The 25,359-nt window shown below is 37.2% G+C and overlaps 1 protein-coding gene and 1 pseudogene across 6 annotated transcripts in view; both read left to right on the forward strand.

The window, feature by feature from the left end:
- TJP1 (tight junction protein 1) overlaps nucleotides 1-25,359 on the forward strand; it is a 375,977-nt gene that overhangs the window by 57,274 nt on the left and 293,344 nt on the right. The gene's annotated exons all lie outside the window — the stretch shown is intronic.
- On the forward strand, nucleotides 6,255-7,222 carry LOC131516151 (cAMP-regulated phosphoprotein 19-like; annotated as a pseudogene).

Raw genomic sequence — 25,359 nt, forward strand, 5'->3', positions numbered from 1 at the left:
CCAAAAGACCTAACAATTCTTAATGTAAATGTACCCAAAAAGAGAGCATCAAAATATGAGGAATGATAACTAAAAGAGAGCAGGGATAAGTATACTAATATAAAGTTAGGCCTCAAAACTAGTCTTAACAAATTCAAGAAGATTGAAATTATACCAGGTATCTTTTCCAATCACAATGGAATGGAACTAGAAACAAATAGCACAGGAAAAACTGGAAAATCCACAAATATGTGGAAGTTAAATAGCACAGTCTTCAACAACTAGTGAGTCAAAGTCACAAGGGAAATTAGAAAATATCTTGACACAAATGATGGGGTGCCTGGGTGACTCAGTTAGTTAAATGTCCAACTCTTGATTTCGGCTCAGGCCATGATCTTACTGTCCTGAGAGCAAGCCCTGTATCAATCTCCATGCTGAGCATGGAGCCTGCTTGGGAATTCTCTCTCCCTCTCCCCCAACGCTCCCCCAATCCCTTTCTCTCTTTCTCTCTCTCCTCTCTCAAAATAAATAAATGAACATCTTTTCAAAAAAGAAAAAGAAAATATCTTGAGACAAATGAAAATGAAAATACAATATACCAAAACTTAGGGGATGCAGCAAAAGCAATACAAACAAGGAAATGGATAGCTAAAATGTCTATATTAAAAAAGAAGAAAGATCTCAGATAAATAACCTAACTTTACACCCAAAGAAACTATAAAAGGACAAAATAAGCTTAAAGGTAGCAGTAGGAAAAATCAGAATGGAGATAAACAAAATAGAGAATAGAAAAGCAATAGTAAAAAAATCAATGAAACTAAGTTATTTTTTTTATCAGCAAAATTGACAAACCCTTAACTAGATTAACTAAGGAAAAAAATACTAAAAAACTTAAATCAGAAATGAAAGAAGAGACATTACAACTGATGTCACAGAAATTAAATGGATTATAAGAGAATACTATGAAAAATCTATGCCAACAAATTGGATAACCTAGAAGAAATGGGTAAATTCCTAAAATCACACAACTGACAAAGAATGAGTCATGAAAAAATAGGAAATTTGAAAAGTATATAGTCAAGAGTTAAATCAGTAACCAAAAACTTCACAACAAATAAAAAGCCCTTCACTGGATAAGTTCACTGAAGAATTCCACTAAACATTTAATAATTAACACAGGGGCACCTGCATGGCTCAGTCAGTTAGGTGTCCAAGTCTTGGTTTCGGCTTAGGTCATGATCTCACGGTTCATGAGTTTGAGTCCTGCATCTGGCTCCTCACTAACAGTGCAGAGTCGACTTGGGATTCTCTCTCTCCTTCTCTCTCTCTGCCCCTCCCCCACTCATACTTGCTCGCTTATTCTCCCTCTCTCTCAAAATAAATAAATAAACATTAAAAATATCTTAGACACAAAATGGAATGGACATAAATAGAAAGGCATCCTATGTTCATGGATTGGAAGACTTAATATTGTTAAGATGTCCACACCATACAAAATGATCTACAGATTTAATGCAACCTCCATCAAAATTCCTATGACATTTTTTGTCAGAAATAGACATTTTTGTCTTAAAATTCATATGGAATCTCGAGGGACCCTGAATAGCCAAAACTATTTTGAAAAAGAGGAATGAAGTTGGAGGAGTCATACTTCCTGATTTCCAAATATAGTACAAAGATATTGTAATCAAAACCGTGTGGTATTTGCATGACAAATAGACCATTAAAATAGAATAGAAACCCCAGAAAAATACCTTTACAAATATGGTCGACAAGATCTTCAACAAGAGTGCTGAGATGACTTGATGGGGAAAGGATAATATCTTCAACAAATGGTGTTGGAAAACTGGATATCCACATGCAACAGAATGGAATTTTATCTTACACCATTAAAACACTCCTTTTTTTTTCTCAACCACTCTGTCTCCCACACACTTCTGGCCACCCAATGCATTGATTTGTCTACACCAGCCAATTCTCTAGTTCTTGGTAGATGCTGATTGATTGGTGTCCTACAACTTAACTCAGTTCTCACACTAACCTTCCTGTAGTTAGCACAGACCCCATAAACTAAGGGCTCAGTCTCACAACTCATATGCCAGTCACAGCTCCCAAGTTGTCACCTATACTTCTGACTAATTGGCTATAAATTGGAGTTTCCCCTCCCCTCCCACAATCTAGAGTGGCTCATAGAACTCAAGAAAACACTTGCTTACATTTACCATTTTATTATAAAGGATATAACTCAGAAACAGCCAGATAGAATAGAAGCATAGGATGAGTATGTGGAAAGGGTTGTGGAGCTTCAATGCCCTCTCCAGGCACACTACTCTTCTAGTAATTCCATGTGCTCACCAAACTGGAAGCTTTCCAAACCCCTTCAGTTAGACTTTTTTATGGAAGCTTTATTACATAGGCACTTTTGACTAAGTCATTTGGCCATTGTTGATTACATTGATCTCTAGCCCCCTTCCCTTCCTTGGAGGTCAGGAGGTAGGGCTGACATTTCTATCTAATTACATGGTTGGTTCCCCCGGAAAACATCACCCTTCCCATTCCTGTGGGGTTTCTAAAAGTTATCTCATTAACAGAAGCTCAGGGTGTGGTTCAAAGGGGCTTTTTATAAAAAAACAAAAGTGAATCTTTCACCTTTATCACTCTTACCACTTGGGAAATTCCAAGGATCTTAGTAGCTAAGATCAGGAAAAGGGATGGAAACCAAAAGAATATATATACAAATCACAATATTACACCATCTACAAAAGTTAACTTTAAATGGATTAAAGACCTAAAACTATAAAATTTCTAGAAGAAAACATAGGGAAAACTTCATGACACTGGGTTTGGCAATGATTTCTTGGATATGACAATAAAAGTACAGGCAACCAAAACAAAAATAGACAAATGGGACTACATCAAACGTCAAACTTTTGTGCATCAAAAGATTCAGAATGAAATGAAAATTTCTGAATATTTGAATCATTATATTGTACACCTGAAACTAATATAGCACTGTATGTTAATTATTCTTGAATAAAAGAGGAATATTATAAACAACTTTATGCTCACATATTTGACAACTTAGATGAAATGGATCAATTCCTTAAAGACACAATCTACCAAAACTCATACAAGGAGAAATAGATAACTGAATATACCTACATCTTATAAAGAAGTTGAATTCTTAATTAATAATCTTCACAACAGAAAACAGCTAACTCAGATGGTTTCATGTGTGAATTCTATTAATCGTTTGCATAAGATGTAATACCGATAATCTACAATCTATTCCAGAAAATCAAAGCAAAGAGAACACTTCCTAACTCCTTGTGTAAAGCCAGCATAACACTAATACCAAAAATAGACAAAGACTTTATAAGCATATAAAATTACATGAACAAACGGAGGGCTGATAGGGGTGGGAGGGAAGGGAGGGTAGGTGATGGGTATTGAGGAGGGCACCTTTTGGGATGAGCACTGGGTGTTGTATGGAAACCAATTTCAAAATAAATTTCAAAAAAAAATTACAGACCAACATTTCTCATAAACATAGACATTTATAATTGTTAGCTCTTCCTGATGGATAAACCCTGTGATTATTATATTATGTCCTTCTTCATCTCTTGTTACAGCCTTTAATTTAAAGTCTAGTTTGTCTGATATAAGTATGGCTACTCCAGCTTTCTTTTGGCTTCCAGTAGCATGATAAATAGTTCTCCATTCCCTCACTCTCAATCTAAAGGTGTCCTCAGGTCTAAAATGAGTCTCTTGTAGACAGCAAATAGATGGGTCTTGGTTTTTTATCCATTCTGATACCCTATGTCTTTTGGTTGGCACATTTAGTCCATTTACATTCAGTGTTATTATAGAAAGATACGGGTTTAGAGTCATTGTGATGTCTGTATGTTTTATGCTTGTAGCGATGTCTCTGGTACTTTGTCTCACAGGATTGCCCTTAGGATCTCTTGTAGGGCTGGTTTAGTGGTGATGAATTCCTTCAGTTTTTGTTTGTTTGGGAAGACCTTTATCTCTCCTTCTATTCTAAATGACAGACTTGCTGGATAAAGGATTCTCGGCTGCATATCTTTTCTGTTCATCACATTGAAGATCTCCTGCCATGCCTTTCTGGCCTGCCAAGTTTCAAAAGAGACATCAGTCACAAGTCTTATAGGTCTCCCTTTATGTGTTAGGGCATGTTTATCCCTTGCTGCTTTCAGAATTTTCTCTTTATCCTTGTATTTTGCCAGTTTCACTATGATATGTCGTGCAGATCGATTCAAGTTACGTCTGAAGGGAGTTCTCTGTGCCTCTTGGATTTCAATGCCTTTTTCCTTCCCCAGATCAGGGAAGTTCTCAGCTATTATTTCTTCAAGTACCCCTTCAGGACCTTTCCCTCTCTCTTCCTCCTCTGGGATACCAATTATGCGTATATTATTTCTATTTAGTGTATCAGTTAGTTCTCTAATTTTCCCCTCATACTCCTGGATTTTTTTATCTCTCTTTTTCTCAGCTTCCTCTTTTTCCATAATTTTATCTTCTAGTTCACCTATTCTCTCCTCTGCCTCTTCAATCCGAGCCGTGGTCATTTCCATTTTATTTTGTATCTTGTTTCAAGCGTTTTTTAGCTCCTCCTGACTGTTCCTTAGTCCCTTGATCTCTGTAGCAAGAGATTCTCTGCTGTCCTCTATACTGTTTTCAAGCCCAGTGATTAATTTTATGACTATTATTCTAAATTCACTTTCTGTTATATCATTTAAATCCTTTTTGATCAGTTCATTAGCTGTTGTTATTTCCTGGAGATTCTTTTGAGGGGAATTCTTCCGTTTGGTCATTTTGGATAGTCCCTGGAGTGGTGCGGACCTGCAGGGCACTTCCCCTGTGCTGTGGTGTATAACTGGAGTTGGTGGGCGGGGCCACAGTCAGACCTGATGTCTGCCCCCAGCCCAACGCTGGGGCCACAGTCAGACTGGTGTGTGCCTTCTCTTCCCCTCTCCTAGGGGCGGGATTCACTGTGGGGTAGCATGGCCCCTCTGGGCTACTTGCACACTGCCAGGCTTGTGGTGCTGGGGATCTGGCGTATTAGCTGGGGTGGGTAGGCAAGGTGCACGGGGGCAGGAGGGGCAGGCTTAGCTCACTTCTCCTTAGGTGATCCACTTCAGGAGGGGCCCTGTGGCAGTGGGAGGGAGTCAGACTCCGCTGGAGGGGTGGCTCCGCAGAAGCACAGCTTTGAGTGTTTGCGCTGAGCAAGCAAGTTCCCTGACAGGAACTGGTTCCCTTTGGGATTTTGGATGGGGGATGGGCAAGGGAGATGGCGCTGGCGAGCGCCTTTGTTCCCCGCCAAACTGAGCTCTGTCCTCCTGGGGCTCAGCAACTCTCCCTCCCTTTGTCCTCCAGCCTTCCAGCTTTCTGAGCAGAGCTGTTAACTTATGACCTCCCAGATGCTAAGTCCCGCTTGCTGTCAGAACACACTCCTTCCGGCTCCTCTGCTTTTGCCAGCCAGACTTAGGGGGCTCTGCTTGGCCGGGGGGCTGCCCCTCCGCCCCAGCTCCCTCCCACCAGTCCGTGGAGCACCCACCGCCTCGCCGCCCTTCCTACCCTCTTCCGTGGGCCTCTCGTCTGTGCTTGGCTCTGGAGACTCCGTTCTGCTAGTCTTCTGGTGGTTTTCTGGGTTATTTAGGCAGGTGTAGGTGGAATCCAAGTGATCAGCAGGATACGCGGTGAGCCCAGCGTCCTCCTATGCTGCCATCTTCTGAAAAGCCAATAAAGTTAAATTTAAAAAAAGAATTGGAATTTATTTTAATTGATATATAATTGACATATAGCATTATGCTCATTTCCAGTGTCATATAATAATTCAATATTTGTATATGTTGCAAAATAGTCACCACAATAAGTTTAATTAACATCCATTATCACACATAGTTAGAATTTTTTTCTTTTGATGAGAACTTTTAAGATCTACTCTGCTAGCAACTTTCAAATATACAACATAGTATTATTAACTATAGTCACCATGCTGTACATTATATCCCTATGCCTTATAACTGGGAGTTTGTATATTTTGACTATTTTCACCCATTTTCCTCACCCCACACCACTGACCCCTGGCAACCACCAATCTATTCTCTGCATCTAGTAGTTTGGGTTTAGGTGTTTTGGTTTTTTGTTTTTTGTTTTTTTGGTTTGCTTTTGTTTTAGATTCCACATACAAGTGACATCATAGAGTACTTGTCTTTATCTGCCTGACTTATCTCATATGGCATAAAGGCCTCAAGATCCATCCATGTTGGCAGAGATGGAAAAGTGGGGTAAGAGGGAGCCATGTGTCCACAGAAGTCTCTGAGAGAGCCTCCACAGAGGAACAGAAAGAAATGGAAGATAAAGTAACTAGTCCAGAGAAAGCTGAAGAAGCAAAATTAAAAGCAAGGTATCCTCATCTAGGACAAAAGCTTTGAGGTTAAAATTTCTTAAGGAAACGATAACATAAAAGGCAAAAATATTTTGATTCTGGGGTTACAATATGGCTAAAGCAAAAATCAATAAGCCACTTCCTACTGCAGCTCTGGATAAAACAGAAGTTACTGGTGACCACATTTCCATTGCACAGGACCTACCTCAATGGAAACCATCCCTTGTTACTAGCAAGCTGTTGACTGATTAAAAATGCTGAATTGGAAAAAAAAAATCCATCCATGTTGTTGCAAATGACAATGTTTCATTCTTTTTTATGGCTGCATAATGTGTGTGTGTGTGTGTGTGTGTGTGTGATTTTCTTTATCCATTCAATCATCAAGGAATGTTAAGTTGCTTGCATATGTTGGCTATTGTAAATAATACTGCAGCTAACATGGGCGAGGGCGGCCCATAGATCTTTTTGAGTTAGTGTTTTTGTTTTCTTTGGCTAAAAAACAAGAAGTGGAATTGCTGGGTCATATGATGTTTCTATTTTTTAATTTTTTGAGGAATCGCCATACTATTTTCCATATGTAAATATACCATTTACATTCCCACCAACAATGCATGAGGGTTTCCTTTTCTCTACATCCTCACCAACACTTGTTATTTCTAGTCTTTTTGATAATAGCCATTTGGTGTGATATTTCATTGTCATTTTGATTTGCATTTCCCTGATGATTACAGATATTGAGCACCTTTTCATGTACCTGTTGGCCATCTGTGAATAATTAGAACTTGAAATTAAAAACACACGCCATTTAAATGGGCACCAAAAATTGTAATGCTTAGGAATAAGTTTAACAAAATATGTAAATTATTTATATGAAGAAATCTAAAAAATTTTGATGAAAGAAATCAAAGAAGATCTAAATAACAGGATAAATACTGTGCATGAATGGATGAGATATTTTTTAAATACCAGTTCTTCCCAATGTAATGTATAAATTCAATGCAACCCCAATCATAATCTTGGCAAAATATTTTGTGAGTATTGCAAGTTCAATTATGAAGTTTCTGCACAAAGGCAAAATATTTAGAATAACCAACACAGTATTACAGAAGAAAAACAAAGTCAGAGGAGTGACCATACTTGACTTTAAGACTTACTATAAGTGGAACTAGAGTGTATTATGCTAAGCAAAATAAGTCAGTCAGAGAAAGACAAATATCATATGATTTCACTTGTATGTGGAATTTAAGATACAAAACAAATGAACATAAAGGTTTCTTCCTTAATAATATAGAAACAGAGAGGGAGACAAACCATAAGAGACACTTAAATACAGAGAACAAACTGAGGGTTCCTGATGGGGTGTTGGGTTGGGAGAAGGGCTAAAGGGGTGAGGGACATTGAGGAGGACACTTGTTGGGGTGAGCAATGGGTGTTGTTTGGAAGTGATGAATCACTAAATTCTATTCCTGGAATTATTATTACATTATATGTTAACTAACTTGGAATTAAATTTGAAGGAAAAAAAAAGACTTACTATAAAGTTTACTATAAAGTTACAGTGACCCAGGCAGAGTGGTATTGCTTAATAGATAAATAAGTCAATGAAACAAAACAAAGTGTCCAATAAAAGTTCATACAAACACAATAGATTGTCTTTGACAAAGAAGCAAAGGCAATTCAATGGAGAAAGGATAGACGCTTATTAAACAAATGGTGTTGGAAAAATTGTAAATTCACATGCAAAAAAAAAAAAGAAAAAGAAATAGAGTGGCTGAGTGAATTAAAAAAAAAAGACACAGACCTAATATCCTTCACAAAAATTAACTTAAAATTAAACCTAAATGTAAAATGCAAAACTGTAAAACTCCTAATAGATAATGCAGGAGAAAATTTGAAGCAACCTTGGTTTGGCAATGACTTTTCAGATACAACACCAAAAACTCAATCCACGAAAGAAAAAAAAATTCAGTTATTCCAAAAGAAATAACAAGATAAAATATCTGGGAAAAAAATCTTAGTAAAATAGAGACAATTTACCTGATAAGGAGTTAAAAGTAATGGTTATAAGTATGCTCACTAAACTGGGGGAAAGAATGGATAAACACAGGGAGAACATCAACAGAGATGGAAAATATAATAGTAATCATAGAACTTCTGAACTGAAAAATACACTAGAGGGGTTCAACAACAGACTAGATGCAACATAAGAAAGAATCTGTTAACTCAAAGATAAGGCAGCGGAACTTACCCAATCAGAGCAGGAAAAAGAATGAAAATGGAAAAAAAGGGAAAGAAATAAAAAAGAAGATAGGTTAAGGGAAAAAATGGGACATCAATTGGACTGACACTCACAACATAGGGCTCCTAGAAGGAGAAGAGAGAGAGAAATGGGCAGAAATCTTATTTGAAGAAATAATGGCTGAAAATCTCCCTAACCTGGGGAAGGAAATGGACATCCAAATCCAGGAAGTTCAGAGAGCTCCAAATAAGAAGAACCCAGTAACTTTGCCATTAAAATGACAAAAGTTAGAAACAAGGAGAGAATATAAAAGCAGCAGGAGAGGGGCACCTGGGTGGCTCAGTTGGTTGAACGTCTGACCTCAGCTCAGGTCATGATCTCAGTTTGTGAGTTTGACCTCTTCATCAGGTCACTGCTGTCAGCCTGTCAGCACAGAGCCTGCTTTAGATCCTCTGTCCCCCTCTCTCTGCCCCTCCGCAACTAGTGCTTTCCCCAAAAATGAATAAATATTTAAAAATAAAAATTAAAAAAGCAGTAAGAGAAAAAAGACTTGTTACATACAAGGGAACCTCCATAAGACTATCACTAGATCTTTCAGCAGAAACTTTGCAAGCCAGAAGAAAGTAGCACAATATTTTCAAAATATTGTGGGAAAAGCTTCTAGGTTTTTAGGTTTGCAAATAAGTTCTTTTGAGTAATACACAAAAGATAAAGAGAAAGGAATATAAGCAAACCACTAAAGAAAATCGTCAAACCACAAAAGTAAGGAAACAAGAGAAGAAAGGAACAGAGAAGAACTATGAAAACAGCCAGAAAACAATTAACAAAATGACAGTAAGCACATTGCTATCAATCATTACTTTAAATGTAAGTGGACTAATTCTCCAATCAAAAGACATAGAGTACCTGAATGGATTTCTTTTCAGAAATATCCATCTGTATGTTTCCTGTAAGGGACTTGCTTCAGATATAAGGACACACAAAGACTGCAGGTAAAGGGATAAAAAAAGATATCCCATGCAAGCAGAAACCAAAACAAAGCTGGAGTAGCTACACTTATATCAGACAAATAGACTTTATTTTATTTTTTACAGGGTTTTTTTTGAAGGAATCATCATCATCATCATCATCATCATCATTATTCCTACACAAAAACATAAAACTTTAATGGTTCTAGATTTTTCCTCCTGTTAGGTTGTGGCCGCTTCCTCACTAGGAGGGAAAAAGTACATCCATATTGGTTTCTCTGAGGACCCCGTGCAATTCAAGCAACAAAACCACAACTTACCAATTTTTTCAACGTTTTTTATTTATTTTTGGGACAGAGAGAGACAGAGCATGAACGGGGGAGGGGCAGAGAGAGAGGGAGACACAGAATCGGAAACAGGCTCCAGGCTCCGAGCCATCAGCCCAGAGCCCGACGCGGGGCTCGAACTCACGGACCGTGAGATCGTGACCTGGCTGAAGTCGGACGCTTAACCGACTGCGCCACCCAGGCGCCCCCACAACTTACCAATTTTAAAGCCATTCCTAAAGATTCCTTTGTCCTCCTCATATTTTCAGGAATAGTGTAGCTATGTTCCAGAACATATTGGCAACAGTTCTGAATACCCTCCCAAGTCCACACCAAACAGGAAACCAAGAATGTTCTTGGATCTGTTCTCACTTTCACCCCTCAAGAACTCAGGAGTTCAACAAGACAAATAGACTTTAAAACAAAGGCTGTAATAAGAGACAAAGAAAGGTGTACATTATGATAAAGTGGTCAACCTAACAATAAGCTATAACATTTTCAAATATTTATGCATCCAGTGTAGGAGTGCCTGAGTATATAAAGCACACATTAACAGAGTGAAAGGGAGAAATAGACAGCAACACAATACTAGCAGGATACTTTAACAACCCACTTACATCAATGGATAGATCCTCCAGACAGAAAATCAATAAGGAAACATTGGCTTTAAACAATACATTAGAACAGATGGACTTAACAGATGTTGACAGACCATTTCAACCAAAGAATACACATTCTTCTCAAGTATACATGGAGCATTTTCCAAGATAGATCATATGCTAGACCACAAAATAAGCCTTAATACATTGAAGAGGGCTGAAATCATATCATGCATCTTTTCCAATCACAATGGTACAAAACTAGAAATTAATTACACAAGTAAAAGTGGAAAATTCACAAATATGTGGAGATTAGACCATGCTACTGACAACTAATGCTTCAAAGAATAAATCAAAACAGAAGACAAAACATGCTTTGAGACTAATGAAAATGGAAAAATAACATACCAAAATGTATGGGATGTACCAAAGGCAGTTCAAAGAGGGAAGTTAACAGCAATAAATGCTTATGTCAAGAAATAAGAAAAGTCTCAGGGCATCTGGGTGGCTCAGTAGGTTAAACATCTGACTTTGGTTCAAATCATGATCTGCCAGTTCATGAGTTTGAGCCCCATGTCAGACTCTCTGCTGACAGCTCAGAGCCTGGAGCCTGCTTCAGATTCTGTGTCTCCCTCTCTCCACCCCTCCTCAGCTCGCACTCTGTCTCTCTCTCAAAAATAAATAGACATTTAAAAAAAGAAGAAAAGTCTCTTGGAATGCAAGCTGCTGCAGTCACTCTGGAAAACAGTATGGAGGTTCCTCAAAAAACTAAAAATAGAACTACCCTATGACCCAGCAATTGCACTACTAGGCATTTATCCATGGCATACAGGTGTGCTGTTTCAAAGGGGCACATGCACCCCCATGTTTATAGCAGCACTATCAACAATAGCCAAAGTATGGAAAGAGCCCAAATGTCCATCGATGGATGAATGGATAAAGAAGATGTGGTATATATATACAATGGAGTATTACTTGGCAATGACAAAGAATGAAATCTTGCAATTTGCAACTATGTGGATGGAACTGGAGGGTATTATGCTAAGTGAAATTAGTCAGTCAGAGAAAGACAAAAATCATATGACTTCACTCATATGAGGACATTAAGAGACAAAACAGATGAACATAAGGGAAGGGAAACAAAAATAATATAAAAACAGAGAGGGGGACAAAACATAAGAGACTCATAAATATGGAAAACAAACTGAGGGTTATGGGAGGGGTTGTGAAAGGGGGATGGGCTAAATGGGTAAGGGGCACTAAGGAATCTACTCCTGAAATCATTGTTGCACTATATACTAAATAGTTTGGATGTAAATTTAAAAAAGTAAAACTAGTTAATAAGAAAAAAAAAGATTAGGTCGGCACAAAACCTGCTTCTTGACTAAGAATAATGGCTTCATAACAAAGTCATTGTTCATGTCAATCTGATTTTCCTCTATAACCTAATATTGTTTTTTTTTACTGCCTTAAAGTATTAAATATAAATAAAACATAAATTCTGATATGTTTCCATGAAAAAAGGAACCACAGATTTCAATGTTATCGAGTACCAATCTTCTCATTACATACCCAGGATTTCCAAAGGATCTCACATTCTAAAAAGTAAATTTTTCCTTTATTTCAGTGTAAAAATCCAAAATACTCTAAAATCAAATTTTACTGAAAGAATTTAATAAAATATTAACACAATAAAATAGAGACATGTAAGCTGGCAGAATCCAGGTTTCAAATAAGCAAATGAATTCAACATGGTCTAATTCATATCATGTTAGAATCTATACAGACAGTACTAAATAAAGCCATCTATTTAAAATCTTTTTGGGACTATCTAGTCTTCAAGATTTTGTTTCAGAGTAAAGGACCTTCTTGGAACTTCCCAGAAGCCTCTGGTTGACCAGAGAACCAAAGGTAGAAGGACATAGTGAAACCGCAGAAGATAAAGATGGTCCCTGTGCAGGCTGTGCTGCCCTGCCCTGCTTTCTCTGGAGAAAGGCCATGACAAAGGCCTCAGGGAGTCTATTAAGAAAGACTTTCCATGATTCTTACTGGGGTATCCTATTCTATCATTTATATCGGTAAATTACATGTATAATAATAAACCACTGCTTCTTTGAAGACTTTGATTTAAAAAAAAGTCTCAAATAAACAATCTAATTTATAGTACAAAGAACTAGAAAAAGAACAAGCAAAACCCAAAAGTAACAGAAAGGAGGAAATAAGAAAGATTACAGCAGAAATAAATTAAAAGACAATTTTAAAAGATCAATGAAAATAAGAGCTTGTTCTTTAAAAAGTAAACAAAATTGACAAACTTTTGACTAGATCCACTGAGAAAGAGACAGAGATAGACACAGAAAGGGAGGAGACTCAAATAAATAAAATCAGAAATGAAAGATGAGATGTTGCAACTGATACCACAAAAATACAAAGGATCATAAAAGACTGATATGAACAATTATACACCAACAAATTGGAAAACCTAAAATAAATAGAGAAATTCCTGGAAACCCATAATCTACCAAGACTGAATCATGATGAAAAAGAAAATCTGAATACTGATCACTAGTAAAGAAACTGAATCAGTAATCAAAAACCTCCCAACAAACAAAAGTCTAGGACCAGCGAGCTTCATTGGTGGATTCTTTCAAACATCCAAAGAAGAAGCATTCAAAGAACCTTCTCAAAGTCTTCTAAAAAACATAAGAGGAGGGAACTCTTCCAAACTCATTTTACAAGGCCAGCATTAGCCAAATACCAAAGCCAGACAAGGATGCCACAAGAAAAGGAAATTATAGGCCAATTTCCCTGATGAACATAGATGTAAAAATCCTCAATAAAATATTAGCAAACTGGGTACAATATATTAAAAAGATCACATTTTATGATCAAGTGGCATTTATTCAAGCAATTCAAGGATGTTTCAACATCCACAAATCTGTTAATGTGATATACCACATTAACCAAATGAAGGATAAAAATCATATGATTATCTTAATAGATGCATAAAAAATATTTGTCAAAATTCAACATCCATTTATGATAAAAACTCTCAACAAAGTGGGATAGATAGATATAGATATAGAAGGAATGTACTAACATAATAAAGGTCATATATGAGATATCCATAGGTAACATCATACTCAGTGGTGAAAGCTGAAAATTTCTGCTCTACACTCAGAAACAAAGTAAGGATGCCCCCTCTCACCACTTTTATTCAATATACTACTGGAAGTACTAGCCACAGCAATTATATAAGAAAAAGGAAAGGCATCCAAATTGAAAGACAGGTAAAAGTGTCACTATTTACAGATAACATGATACTATATAGAGAAACCTGTAAAGACTTTAGCAAAAAACTATTAGAACTAGTAAGCAAATTGAGTGGGATACAAAATTAAATACATAAATCTGTTCCATTTCTGTTCACTAAATATGAACTACCAGAAAGACAAATTAAGGAAAATCCCATTTACAATTATATCAAAAATAATAAAATACTTAGGAATACATTTAAACCAAGGAGGTGAAAGATTTTTACTTTGAAAAAATATAAGGCATTGATGAAAGAAATTGAAGAAGACTGAAATAAATGGAAAATATATCATGCTGGTAGATTGGAATAATTAATATTGTTAACATGTCCTTACTACCCAAAGCAATATCCAGATTCAATGCAGTCCCTAACAAAATACCAATGGCATCTTTCAGAGAACTAAAAAAGAATCCTAAAATTTGTAAGGAAACATGAAAGACCCCAAATAGCCAGCCAAAGCAATCTTGAGAAAGAAGAATAAATCTGGTGGTATCACCCTCTCTGATCTCTAACTATCCTCCAAAGGCATATTAATAAAAATAGTGTATTGACACAGAAATAGACACATAGGTCAATAGAACAGAATAGAAAGTCCAGATATAAGCCCATCCTTATACAATTAATCTTTGACAAAGAAAGCAAGAACATAAGTGTTGTCAGGGAAAATGGACACCTACAAGCAAAAAAGTGAAAGTGTACAACTTTTCACACCATTTATTTATTTATTTAAATTATTATTATTTTGATTATTAATTATTAATTGTTATTAATTATTAATTTAATATTAATTATTATTAAATCTATTTATTAAAAATAAACTCAAAATGGATTTAAGGCTTAATTAGAAGACAAGAAACCATAACAATTCTAGAAGAAAACATAGGCAGTAAGCTCTTGAACATCAGTATGAGCAATAATTTTTTGGATCTGTCTCTTTAGGCAAAGGAAACAAAAGTAAATATAAAAATATGGGACTGCATCAAACTAAAAAGCTTTTGCACAGCAAAGGAAACCTTCAACAAAATGACAAGACAACCTACTGAATAGGAGAAGATGTTTGCAAATGATATAACTGATAAGGAGTTAACATGCAAAATATATAAAGAGCTCACATAACTCAATATAAAAAAAAATCCAATTAAAAATGGGAGGAGGAAGTGAAAAGATATTTCTCCAAAGAAGACATACAGATGGCCAACAGACACATGATATGCTCACCATTACTAAACATCAGGGAAATGTAAGTCAAAGCCACAATGAGATATCACCTCACACCTGTCAAAATAGCTGTTGTCAAAAAGAGTAATTCACAAGGATGTCCCTGGTGCACTGCTAGTGGGGATGCAAATTGGTACAGCCATTATGAAAAACAGTATAGAGTTTCCTAAAAAAATTAAAAATAGAATTACCATTGAATCTAGCAGTTCCCTTCTGGGTATTTATCTGAGGAAAAAGAATACATTAATTTGTAAAGATATATGCACCCCATGTTCATTGCAGCATTATTTACAATAGCCAAGACATGGAAACAACCTAAGTGTCCATCAATATTACTCAGCTGCAAAAAAAAAAAAAAAAGAATGAAATCTTGCCATTTGCAACAACATGGATGAACCTAGGGGATATTATGCTAAGTTAAATAAGTCAGACAAAGACAAATACTGTATGATTTCACTTATGTGTGGAATCTAAAAACAAAACAGAAACCAACTCATATATACAGAGAACAATTTGGTGATTTTCAGAGTGGGGGGGAGGAAGGACCAAAATAAGGAAAGGGGATTAAAAGATACAAATTTCCACTTATAAAATAAATAAGACATGAGGATGCAATGTACAACATGGAGAATATTGTTAATAATATGTAACAACATTGTAAGGTGACAAACAGTAGCTAGATTTGCCATTGTGATTGCTTTGTAAGATATATAAATGGTGACACACTATAGAATCATTGAAACTAATATATTATGCATCAACTACACTTCAAAGGAAAAAAAAAACAATGATCAAAAAAATGTCTGCTATGGAAGACAGTTTGGCAGCTTCTTACAAAGCTAAGCATACTCTTACCATATGATCCAGCAATCAAACTTTTGGTATTTACTTAAATGAGTTGAAAATTTAAGTGCACGCAAAAATCTGCACAAAACAGTTTATTCATAATTGCCAAAACTTGGAAGCAATCAAGATGTCCTTTAATAGATGAATGGATAAATAAACTGTGGAACATACATACAAAGATTATTATTTAGCAATAAAAAGAAGTGAGCTATAGAGCTACAGAAAGACATGGAGGAAACTTAAGTGAATATTGCTAAGTGAAAGAAGCCAGTCTGAAAAGGCTATATAAAGTATGATACTTACGTGACATTCTGGAAAAGAAAAAATTTTGGAGACAGTGAAAACATCAGTGGTTGCCAACAGTTCATGGGGAGAGGGAGAGAGATTGACAGGTGGGACAGAGATCAATTTTTAGGGTGGTGACACTATTCTGTATGATACTGTAATGGTGCATATATGATATAAGGCAGTCGTTAAAATGCATAGTACTGTACAACACAAAGAATGAAGTCTAATGCAAACCATCAATTTTAGTTTTTTTTAAATGTTAAGTTCCTATTTGCATTTCATAACTTTTTTGTCTTCAAGTGTATTTTATCTTTTATTAATGTAGCCACTTCAGCTCTCTTATTGTTACTGTTTGCACATTATATCTCTTTACTTTAATCCTCTGAATCTAAAGTGTATCTCTTATCAGCAGCATATTGCTGGATCTTGGATCTTAATTCTAATCTGACATCTCTGCCTTTTGGTTGGCGTGTTTAATCCATTCACGTTTATTTTTTAAATTTGTCTTGTTGAAACTATCTCTGCCATTTGGATATTTGTTTTGTTCTTTTATTCTTCCCCACTGCCTTCTTTTGTAGTAAGTAGATATTTTCTAGTGTATCGTTTTCATTCTTTTGTTGATTTTTTTACTATTTTTGTTTTAGTTGTCTTCAGTAATTGTTTCAAACCTGAAGCACTTAGGGAGGCAGAATGGGTGTCAGAAGACTTGTCAGAGTTACCAGGTAGATGCAAACTGCTGTCTATGCTTTCTCCTGCCTGCTGGAGCTACTGACTTCTGGAAGCCTATCTGCTTCAGTCTTTCTCTAGGGGGATTAATTTTGCCTCTAGGTCCCAATTTGGTCTGTTGCAATCTGAGCCTGATGTACTCAGACTTTTTGACCTGGGTTCCGTTTGCAGTCACCAACTGTGATCTCAAGGCTTTCTGATCTTTGAACAGCCCTACTTGCTCTAGTAGAAGTCAATAAGTAAACTTTTCTAGGTGCAGAAAGTGGGGATCTGAATCAGATAATCTTGAAGTTTCTTTCAAATTCCATTATTCTCTGATTGCCTTAAAATAGTATTGGAAACATTTCTTAGCTTCTACTGTTCCCATGCATTATCTTCTTAAATCTCTGCAAAGTTTCAGGTGGGTGCTTTAAACACCTTTATGCCTGATAAACTGTTACTGAAATCATAACCCTTTATGATATGATTGTTCACTGTTAGACTTTTGTATTATAAAACTACAGGATATCTTAAATATGTTTTCTGATAGATCTAGGGCAGCAAATCCCTTCTGGATATTTTTCTCAGAAATTACATTGAAAGAAATAAACAGCTGTCAGGAGTATGAAGGCTAAACCATTAGATTGCTGAGTCAGTGCTCTGGAAGTTACAATATGTCCTAGAATGCAAGTCACATGCCCTGACATTCAAGTACTCATTTTCTTTTTTGAGGGTCAACATAAATTAGTAGTGGGAGGTTGAAAAGAAGACAGGGGAATTACTGGCAAATACAAATGCATGTAGAAGTAGTGACCAACATTCTAATTGTGCAGCCATGGTCAAACATACAGATAATATTCAAAATATGATTAATACCTAATTTGTGGAAAGCCATTCTTAAGTAAATGGTTCTCTTTGTCCATTACAGCTATTGAATTTATATTTCTTTGTTGGCTTGGTCTTTTTTTCCCCTGCAAGACCCTACAAAACAGTTGTAATGAAACATAGTATTTTAAATATATAAAACCAATGCACTTATCCTTAAAACATATTTCATTCTAATGAAGTAGAGTCAAAAGCCTTATTGCCAAGTATGTTCCCTCTTTGGCAAGATACTAGACTTGAAATCCAGGCTTTGAGGATTTGGTTGATTTTTTTTTTTTTTTTTGCCTGCTATTTAAATGGCCTACACTTGACTTACAGCTTAAACCATATGCTAACGAGAGAAGAGAGTCCTGTTGTCTGTCTCTGCTGGCCCTTGGGGCCTTCTTCTGTCCGGTAGAAAAAAGGTCTCATAAAGGAGGTGTAAAAGAAAGCCTTCTTCCTTCCCTCTGAAGGGTGGTTGGTAGAAGAGCAAGAAGGGTCTGCCCCAGTGGTCAACCTGATGTAGGCGTTGAACATGCTTCATGGGTTTCCAGCAGGAAGGGACGCAGGATGCCTGGGCTCCACAAGGAGCACCTGAGTGGGGTCCCTTGAGCCAACATGAGGTGACCCTGCCTACTTAAGAGCACTGAGTGGTCAGGCAGAGAGTTCTGAACCCAGCACGGAGCTGAGCTGAGATCCACTGGGCTGGCCCTGAGTCAATGGTAGTGTGGTGATGCCAGGCTGCAGAGGGCCCAACAGGGTGGCATGGAGGACACTAGATGGAGGAGAAACAGGGTCTCAGGGCCCATGCCCCATACAAATGGCTCCTGAGCTTATAGGTCCCACCACGAATCTACCAGCTCCAGGCCTCAGCTCAGAAGCCAGCAGGACCCCAGCAACCAGGCAGCCAAGGGTATCACTAGGACCCAGAGAAAGATGATAGCAGATGAGTACCCCAGGCAAAAGGAAACTGGGAAGCTGATTAGTGTCCACAGGGTAATTTAAAGTATTGTGTGCATCTGAGGTTTAAACTTGATGCGCCTTTTAGTTGGGTTCTGTTGGTTTGTTTGCTTTGTTTCCCTGCTAGAAATAGGAAGTATTTAAAGAACGCAAGAAATTATATAAACAATAAGAAACGATGTTTTCTCTTCACATGCAAACTGTGGCTTATATCATTGCAAGTAGGTTACAGGTTGACAGGAAGTGTACACATATATGTGCACGTGCACACACATACACACACACACACACACACACCTGCTGTAACCCAGGTACAGAACTTAACAGAAATCAAAGTCAAGGCAGAGCTAGGCAGACACAGCCTTCTCTGCATGGCTTTCTCCTGCCCTGAAATTCCTTCCAGGGCTCACAGTTGCCCGTGAAACCTTTTCCTGCAAAAGAAGTTCTGTCCAATTCTTGTTAAGTCTTGTACACTGGAGCTGGTGGCACCATTTCAGAAGAACTTCCACAAACCATTTTAAGAGAACATTCACCAACATAGAGAGCTACTAGTTTTTGAAGCTAAGTTGGCACCAGTGCAGCCAATACTCATCCAGCATTATTGTACACAATGTACATGGATACAGATGATTATGGGTGTTATGTACACATTATTTTACTTATGAAACTAATTTTTTTATCAAGTCAACATTTTAACCATCTTAGAGTTTTTAGAATGTAGTGATCAGTGTCAGAGTATCTCCTTCGGGAAAAATAAGATAAAAACAGAAAGGGAGGCAAATCATAAGAGATTCTTAAATACAGAAAAACTGAGGATTGATGGAGGGGTGTTGGGTGGGGGGATGGCCTACATGGGTGATGGGCATTAAGGAGGGCACTTGTTGGGATGAGGACTGGGTGTTGTGTGTAAGTAATGAATCACTAAGTTCTACTCCTGAAACCATTACTACACTATATGCTAACTAGCTCGGATTTAAATAAAATTTTTTAAAAGTTAAATTAAAAAAAATAGTATCTCCTTTGGGTCATTGCAGTGTGGTCAGGGGGGACTTGGAGTCTTGGCACAGAAACTGCTCCCCTGGGGTCCCTGAGACATTTCCCATCTATTTAGCAATACCCAAGACCAAGACCAGATGAAGAAAGCTTTCCCAGACAGAATCAGACTGACCCTGCCAAATCCTTTCAGGAGTTTCCCATCTCTTGAACTTAATGTGGAAGTTCAAAAAGCTATACAATTTTTTCCTTACATTGTACCGAATATACTTATTGCAATATGCTTATTGAAATATTATTTCATCTTTTTTTAAAAGTAGTCTCTGAAATAACAGCTGTCAAGGCCTCTTTCCTATCACACTAAGTTGATTTGGGTTTTCCTTTTCAATAATCTCTTCCTGCATCATCCTTCCTGAACACTGCCCTAAGTTACTTCTTCATTTCCCTATTTTATTTCTCATATCTGTATTTATTTCTCATATCTGTTTTTTTTTATACCACAACTAAGTTACCACAAGAATTTCCAATACACACATGGTAATATTTGACACTATCTGTTGGGATCAGAGGTCAGAATCTGTTTGACCTTGGGAAAGCTTTTATGACTCACAAATTGAGTACTGTGGGACTCTCCATTTTGTGGAAGAAGAATTTGGTGGGAATTTGATAGACCCAAAAGCATTGGAGGCATTTGTGTTTGGAGTTAGGCACCCTGGTCATAGCACCAGGTTTGGAGGAAGGTGAGCACCAGCAAGAGCATTTGAGAGTGTTGTCACCTCAAGGGGGACTCTGGAAGTTCCCTTTTCTGATTTTTCATGTGGAATATTGATCAATCCAGATTCTGTAGGACTTTCTGAAGTCCTTCCTGTTGGACTCATTCTCTGTTGTGGGAATGGCCATGACTTTACCAAGTTATGGTACCACGTAGACAGAAAGGCCTTGCTTCCCACTGGAAAATCCTAAAGTCTGCCAAAACTCTAAAAATATGAGCTAAAACACATGAGTAGGGTCTACTGTTCCAGGATATAAAACTTTAAATATGTTGAAAGAACTAACTGGCCGAGGTTTCAGGAATGGGTACATTTGTCTCCACTGGTGTTGGTCAGATAGCTAGTGGGGGCTTTCTTAGCATTTGGATGGGACAATTCTTTGTTTGGAATTTTCCCATGTATTATCAGACAATGAGAGTCCTGGGCCTCCGGGTACCAAATGACAGTAGAACTTCTATGTTATCATGGCAAGCAATAACACCCTCTATACATTTCTGAATGCCCTGCTGGAAGTGGTACCTTCTTCCAGTTGAGATCAACTAGCTCTAGCCTAAGAAGTATGAATGATTTCAGAGCAATTTGTTAAAGTTAGAATTTCATGTTTGTAATCAATTTTTTTTAATGTTTTTATTTATTTTTGAGAGACAGAAAGAGACAGAGCACAAGTGGGAAGGGACAGAGAAAGAGGGAGACACAGAATCTAAAGCAAGCTCCAGGTTTTGAACTGTCGTTACAGCGCCCAATACAGGGCTTGAACCCATGAACCGTGAGATCATGACCTGAGCCGAAGTCAAACGCTTAACCAACTGAGCCACCCAGGTGCCCCTGTAATCAATTCTTTAAATCAAAAGTTACATTTTTAAACTTTCAGTTAGTAGAACAACTAAGTCTAACTGGGATCATGCTAGTCTCCACTTAGTTGGCCCCAAGCTTTTTAGAGTCTTTCTACATGAAGTGTTGTCCTCAGACCAATAGCATCAGCATCACCTGGAAGGTTGTTAGAAATGTACAACCTACTGAATCAAAAACAGTATTTTGACAGGTCCCTGCTTAATCCATACATATGTTAAAATTTGAGTGGGATGCAATGCTTTAGAGAATACCCTGGACAATCTTGTGACAGCTTCTTGTAGTTAGACTCCCCCATCCCCGCCCCAGTGGCACAACTGATTTGCATCCCAACCCCCAATGATATAAACCCTTTTGATTTGTACTTTTCCATTGTAGGTGAATGTAGAAACTTCTCTACCCAAGAATCATCAGGTGCTTCCCTAACCTGGGTTCCAACCACATCAGCTGAGCTATCTGGTAATTACAAGAAAGCCAGGATATCAGGCTTCTTAATTATTCCTATTACAGTCTGTGATGATCTAATATAATCTGTCCCCAGGCCTGGACTTGTGCCAGATCAGCCTACATTTTAAGGTAAAATCTGGAATTATTTATTCAGGATATACACTGCCTGGTGGTGTCTGCCTTTCCCACTTGTTGCTTTTGTTATTTTATTTTTTAAAATGTTTATTTTTAAGAGAGAGAGAGCACAAGCAGGTAAGGGGTAGAGAGAGACACACACACACAATCCAAAGCAGGTTCAAGGCTCCAAGCTATCAGCACAGAGCCCGATGTGGTGCTCAAACTCACAAACCGTGAGATCATGACCTGAGCTGAGCTCAGATGCTTAACCGACCGAGCCACCCAGGTGCCCCTTGGTATTTTATTTTTAACCCAACCTTTTCCCTGGTCTAAGAAAACCCTACTATCAGATTCACCCACTCCTGTTTTCTGTCATCTGCAGCAATAAATATCCAAAAGGCCCCAAGACCACAAACGTCCAAAGGAACAAATGAATGGGGGATTGTGCCTCTGTGTTACCAGCAGGGATCTCGCATAAAGGGCCACTTGTACCAGTCCCATTTACAATCAGCTGACTCTCTGGACACTCTGAGCATCTGTAACTCTTGAACTTGCCTGCTCCTGTCTGCAACTGGTTCAACGGTGAACTCAGACCGATTAAAATTCCCAAAGATAACCTGAGTATAAGTCTGCCTGGGCTCAAGAGCACATCACTTCTTTCTTACTTGTGCCAGTGAAACTCACACTTGCCCAGAAATTAGCAAACATTTTGCAAGTTGTTAACAAAGAAAAGAATGGACAATCCTGGCAAATTCACTTTGGGATTATCCCTTTTTTCTTTCTGCCTAAAATCTGATTTAGATTTTAGATTCCTACCCAAGAAGATTTTTAGGCACATTTAGATGTATTGTGGGTTTTATTTTGAAAGGGCATTTAAAAAATTACGGTAAAATAAATAAAACAAAATTTACCATTTTAACTATTTTAAATTGTATAAGTCAGAGGCATTCAGTACATTCATATTGTTGTACAGCCATCACCATCATTTTCAGAATCAATTTTAAAAAAGATTTCTGTAATTCTGACAATCTTCTATCCTCTTATTGACCCATAACAAAAGGTCATGTTTTATACGATGTATTTAGGAAAATTATGTTTTCTCACTTTTTTGTGTTCAACCAGGACAACTTTGGCTTATTTATTTTTAAAGATCTTCTCACATCACTTATGCACTAATGATGAAAGGTGAATGGAAAGAAATATCTGGAACTATATTCAAACTAATTGTTTGCATAGTACTATTTTTGATTCTCTAATAGTCCCCATGAAGTCTTTATTACTACATATACACATTATTTTCCCCTATATATAGCTCTTCTACTAAGCCTGAAAAAAATCTAAGCAAGTACAATACAAATAAAAGAGGAAAGTCATTAATTATATATGTGTTATTCTTCATAGATTCAAAGCAACTGTCCCACTTCCTTTAATGCTTTAAAAAACATTATACAACAATGAGTATTTTTAAAGTCCTTTACTGTGTGGTGAGATAAATACTTCTCTCCTTTGATATATTCTCAAATGTATTTCTATTTATAAAATAAACACATACACACATTTGAAAGCTTTCTGATTTTATTAGGGGGCTGGTACTCAGAGGCTAAAGACCAAAATATTGGCACCAAAAGCCGTTGTCAGGAAAATTTGGGGTTGTTGTCTTAATACGATAAGACATGACTAAGGCATATAAGACATGACCCCTTGTTGTGAGTTGATAAGGCTGTGATTAAGTTCTTGTTCTTCTTATTGGTTGTAGCTTTTCATTATTCTTATCTTTTTATAGCCATCTGCCCTGACTAGTAAAAGCTTCATCCTAATTTTGGGTCTGAGGCACCTTCTTACGTAAGCACCATCCACACAGAGAAATGATTCTTCAGCCAGCCTTATATGCTGCTCCCTATTTTTCATTTTGGCACACAAGGCATCAAACCAACTTTTTTGTGTCTGGGCAGTGTATTCATCAGTTATAACAGCAAAATTTGCCTTCAGCTTTTCTTAGAATTTGTGCATTACTGATCCCCACTTACACCACCTACTGAATACAAGCTATGGAAGATGCCACGATTAGATAATTATTTTGTAAACAGCAAATAAGTTATGAAAAAGTCTGGACATGACAAAATTCCCTGGATTTCCCCAAGATCAAGCTGAAAGTTAAGCCAGGCAAATGTTTGGTACATTTCCAGTAAACAGCTCATTTATTTGCACTGTCAGATACTTAAAAACTTTCTATAATTTCTTACATGCTCTTCTCAAACATAGCATACTGGGCAAAATGTGTTCACTGAGTTATATGTTAAATACACAAACACATGTTTCTGGAAATAGTGACTTGGGATAGACAAGTAAATAAGTTGGTGGATGTTGAGTCAAAAAATATTTTATATTTGTAAATGATATATTGGATAAAGGGTTAGTAACCAAAATCTATAAAGAACTTACCAAATTCAACACCTGAAAAACAAATAATCCAGTGAAGAAATGGGCAGAAGACATGAACAGACACTTTTCCAAAGAAGACATCCAGATGGCTAACAGACACATGAAAAGATGCTCAACATCACTTATCATCAGGGGAATACAAATCAAAACTACATTGACATACCACCTCATACTGGTCAGAGTAACTAAAATTAACAACTCAGTAAACAATAGATGTTGGCAAGGATGCAGAGAAAAGGGAACCCTCTTGCACTGTTGGTGGAATGCAAACTGGTGCAGCCACTCTGGAAAACAGTGTGCAGCAGCTCTGGGAAACAGTGTGGAGGTTCCTCAAAAAATTAAAAATAGAACTACCCTATGACCCAGCAATAGCACTGCTAAGAATTTACCCAAGGGATACAGGAGTGCTGATGCAGAGGTGCACATGTACCCCAATATTTATAGCACCATTTTCAACAATAGCCAAATTATGGAAAGAGCCTAAATATCCATCAACTGATGAATGGATAAAGAAGATGTGGTTTATATATACAATGGAATACTACTTGGCAATGAGAAAGAATGAAATCTGGCCATTTGCAGCAATGTGCATGCAACTGGAGGGTATTATGTTAAGTGAAATAAGTCAGGCAGAGAAAGACAGATACCATATGTTTTCACTCATATGTGGATCCTGAGGAACTTAACAGAAGACCATGGGGGAGGGGAAGGGGAAAAAATAGTTACAGAGAGGGAGGGAGGCAAACCATAAGAGACTCTTAAATACTGAGAAAAAACTGAGGGTTGGTGGGGGATGGGAGGGAAAAGGGAAAGTGGGTGATGGGTATTGAGGAGGGCACCTGTTGGGATGAGCACTGGGTGTTGTATAGAAACCAATTTGACAATAAATTATACTTAGTAATAAAAAGAAATAGAAACTAAAAAAAGGAAAAAGAAAAAAATCTTAAAACATCTAAATCTGAATATAGTCAGCCATACTTGTAAGGAGGTAGGTTTCTTGTGAGTGGCTCCAGAGGACAGATAT

Source organism: Neofelis nebulosa, chromosome 7, assembly GCF_028018385.1.
Source record: "Neofelis nebulosa isolate mNeoNeb1 chromosome 7, mNeoNeb1.pri, whole genome shotgun sequence".
In the NCBI taxonomy this organism is placed as follows: domain Eukaryota; kingdom Metazoa; phylum Chordata; class Mammalia; order Carnivora; family Felidae; genus Neofelis; species Neofelis nebulosa.